Source organism: Lolium perenne, chromosome 1, assembly GCF_019359855.2.
Source record: "Lolium perenne isolate Kyuss_39 chromosome 1, Kyuss_2.0, whole genome shotgun sequence".
NCBI classification, from domain to species: Eukaryota; Viridiplantae; Streptophyta; class Magnoliopsida; order Poales; family Poaceae; genus Lolium; species Lolium perenne.
Genome location: NC_067244.2, coordinates 114,993,402 through 114,997,924, shown reverse-complemented (window position 1 = coordinate 114,997,924; position 4,523 = coordinate 114,993,402).

Below are 4,523 nucleotides of genomic sequence, written 5' to 3'. Positions count from 1 at the left end.
GGGAGCATAGCTAACATGAGATCCCCGCATAACGCTTCATCCGGTCCTATACATGTTGTCTAACGCGTACATGTAACGGCGAACGTGCTGGTCCTCCGCTTCAATGCGCTGAGCTACCTCCTCCGGCGGGGCCGGCTCCCTCTGAAACGACCGTGGCCCATAAGACCTCCACCAATGAATATTCGGGTCGACGACGGGACCCGGATTCCGCACCAAGGTGCGCGACCCGGAAGCTAAGACCTCCCAGTGCCACCCCGGTGGAGCCCAGTCCCGGACCTCCCCCATCTGCTCCATCTCCTCGGTGAGAGTCAGACCACGGCGCGGCGGCTGTCGCGGCATCGTAGCTACGAAAACAAATCATATATGTACTAATATAAATAAAAAACATGATATTGTGCTAAATAAAAAACTTCACTACTTTTGTACTAACGCCGCGTTCGACGACCCTGTTTTGGGGGCGTCGGCAGGGGCGCCGGCAGTACCGGCACCGCCACGGACTCAGCGCTCCTCCTCGCTCTTTCTCTATTTCGCGACCCTAAGTCTGTGTCGCGGCGGTACCGCTACGGACTCGGCACCGCCACGGTCTAAGTCGTCGGCGCGCGCGGGGGGGGGGGGGGGGCGCCGACACAAATGAATCTATTTTGTAACTTTTCTAACTTTTTTCTAACTAATTTTACTAACTTTTTTCTAACTAATTTTACTAACACTAACTAACTAATTTTCTAACTTTTCTCTAACTAATTTTACTAACACTAACTAACTAATTTTACTAACACACTAACTAATTTTACTAACACACTAACTAATTTTACTAACACACTAACACATTAACAATATATACTAACAACTATACTAATTAACAACTATACTAACAAATTTTATAATTAACTATACTAACAATTAATAATATACTAACAATATACTAATACACTAATTAACAAAAATAAATAAGAAAAAAAAAGGGGCCGGGGCGCGCGCGGCTCACCTTGCCGGCGGAGGAGCGGCGCGGCGGTGGAGGAGGACGCGGCGGTGGAGAGAGGAGGCGGCGGCGGGCGTGGAGGAGGCGGCCGGCAGTGGAGGAGGAGGAGTCAGCGGCGGGCGGAGCGAGCGGTGCGGCGGAGACGGTGCGCGAGGCGGAGGGTGGCGGCGGTGCGCGAGACGGAGCGCGGGCGGCGCACGGCGGAGGCGGCGGCGGTGCGCGAGGCGGAGGGCCGCGGCGGTGGTGCGCGCGGCGGTGGCGATTTGCGGCGGAGGTGCTGTCGGGCGGGGTAGCCTGGCGGCGCTGTGGTCTCCTCCTCGCGCGATTGATTTGCGCGAGGAAGGAGACGAGCAGTTATACTGCCACCCCCCCTTTGGTCCCGGTTCGTATTACAAACCGGGACCAAAGGCCCCCCTTTGGTCCCGGGTTGTAATACAAACCGGGACTAAAGGTCTTTTTTGCTGCGTTTTCGCTGCGCGCGCACAAAAGGCCTTTAGTCCCGGTTTGTATTACAAACCGGGTCCAAAGGCCACTTTTTAAAAAAAGTTTCATTCCCGCCTTATTTCAAATGAAAGAAAAGCCACCGCACTGCCACACGTGTCCACCGCCGCCACCGCCTGGCCACCACCGTCACCGCCATGTACGGGCCACCGCCTGGCCACCGCCGCCACCGCCTGGCCACCGCCGCCACCGCCTGGCCACCACCGTCACCGCCATGTACAGGCCACCGTCGCCACCGCCACCGCCTGGCCACCACCGTCACCGCCATGTACGGGCCACCGCCGTGTACTGCCCACCACCGCCACCGCCATGTACTGTCCCTTCACCGTGCCACGTGTCGCCGCCGCTTCCACGTGCCTCGCCCCGCCGCCACCGCCGTGCGACGTGTAGATTGTTGAGATCCACTGTTGTCATTCCATACAACTTGTCTACCTGAACCCCGCCTCCTGTTTTGTTGACCCATTTGCACCTAAACAAAGGGACCTTAAAAGAAGGTCCATAGTCAAGTTCCCATATATCCTCTATGTAACCATAATATGTGTCATTTGGGCCTTCATTCATTATTGCATCAAACCGGACACCACTGTTTTGGTTGGTGCTCTTTTTATCTTGGGCGATCGTGTAAAATGTATTCCCATTTATCTCGTACCCTTGGAAAGTCACTAGAGTCGAAGATGGTGTCTGGGCCAGCAAGTACAACTGATCTTCAATATCTTTGTTATTCAGAGATGTTTTTGCAACCAACCGCCGAAAGTCGACATGTGTTCACGTCTAATCCAATCGTTCGACTGCCCCGGGTTCTGGGAGCGTAGAAAGTTCTTGTGGTCACCGATATACGGAGCCACCAAGGTGGAACTTTGTAGAACTGTCTAGTGTGCTTGAGTCAAAGAAATCGCGTCCCTACATATCATTGATTTCCTTCCTAGCGTGCCTTTTCCACTTAGTCTCCCTTCATGCCGCGATTCAGGAACACCAATCGGCTTAAGGTCAGGAATAAAGTCAACACAGAATTCAATGACCTCCTCTGTTCCATAGCCCTTGGAGATGCTTCCTTCTGGCCTAGCACGGTTATGAACATATTTCTTTAAGACTCCCATGAACCTCTCGAAGGGGAACATATTGTGTAGAAACACAGGACCGAGAATGCAAATCTCATCGACCAGGTGAACGAGGAGATGTGTCATAATATTGAAGAAGGATGGTGGGAACACCAGCTCAAAACTAACGAGACATTGGACCACATCATTCTGCAACCTCGGTAGAATTTCTGGATTTATTACCTTCTGAGAAATTGCATTGAGGAATGCACATAGCTTCACAATGGGCAGTCGAACATTTTCCGGTAGAAGCCCTCTCAATTCAATCGGAAGCAACTGTGTCATTATCACGTGACAGTCATGAGACTTCAGGTTCTGGAATGTTTTCTTCTCCATATTTATTATTCCCTTTATATTGGAGGAGAAGCCAGACGGGACCTTGATACTGCTCAGACATTCAAAAAATATTTCCTTCTCTGCTTTTGTAAGAGCGTAGCTGGAGTAATGACGTCCTTTAACTCTCTCATGCAGTTTTTTGGGGTCTTTCCTACGTTGCTGGTCCTCCTGTGCTTCTGGTGTATCTTTTGTCTTCCCGTACATGCCCAGAAAGCCTAGCAGGTTCACGCAAAGATTCTTCGTCACGTGCATCACATCGATTGAAGAGCGGACCTCTAAGACTTCCCAATAGGGTAGATCCCAAAATATAGATTTCTTCTTCCACATGGGCGCGTGTCCGGCATCGTCATTCGGAACAGACCGTCCTCCAGGACCCTTTCCAAATATTACATCTAGATCCTTGACCATACCAAATATATCAACACCATCACGATGGAGAGGCTTCCTCCGGTGATCAGCCTCACCGTTGTAATGCTTGCCTTTCTTTCTTACGGGATGGGTAAGCCTAAGAAATCGACGATGCCCCAGGTACACGACCTTCTTACATTTTTCCAAATAATCACCTTCGAGCTCATGTAAACAGTGCGTGCATGCATTGTATCCCTTGTTTGACTGTCCTGAAATGTTACCAAGAGCAGGCCAGTCATTGATGGTTACGAAAAGCAGCGCTCTTAGGTCAAATTCCTCCTGCTTGTGCTCGTCCCACACACGTACACCTGCTAGAGACCACAGCTGTAGAAGTTCTTCAACTAATGGCTTCAGGTACACATCAATGTCGTTCCCGGGTTGCTTCGGGCCTTGTATGAGCACTGGCATCATAATGAACTTCCGCTTCATGCACAACCAAGGAGGAAGGTTATATATACAAAGAGTCAATTGCCAGGTGATATGGCTGCAGCTCTGCTCTCCAAAAGGATTCATGCCATCTGTACTTAGACCAAACCGTAAGTTCCTTGCATCCTGTGCAAAGTTTGGGAACTCTCTATCGATTTTTCTCCATTGGGAGCCATCAGCAGGGTGCCTCAACATCACGTCTTTCTTACGGTCTTCTTTGTGCCAACGCAACAACCTAGCATGCTCTTTATTTCTGAACAAGCGTTTCAGCCGTGGTATTATAGGAGAATACCACATAACCTTGGCAGGAACCCTCTTCCTGGGGCGCTCGCCCTCAACATCACCAGGGTCATCTCGTCTGATCTTATACCGCAATGCAGTGCACACCGGACATGCATCCAAATTCTCGTACTCATCGCGGTAGAGGATGCAGTCATTAATGCATGCATGTATCTTTTGCACATCTAATCCTAGAGGGCAGACAATCTTCTTCGCTTCGTACGTACTGGCGGGCAATTCGTTACCCCTTGGAAGCTTCCTCTTAATTATTGTCAGCAACTTTCCAAATCCTGAGTCAGTGACACCGTTCTCTGCCTTCCATTGCAACAATTCCAGTGTGCTGCCTAGCTTTTTATGGCCATCTTCGCAAGTTGGGTATAACAATTTGTTGTGATCTTCTATCATCTTGTCGAAGGCCAACCTTTTCTTTTCAGTTTCACATTCTCTCCTTGCATCAGCAATGGCCCGGCCAAGATCATCATCAGCAGGCTCATCTG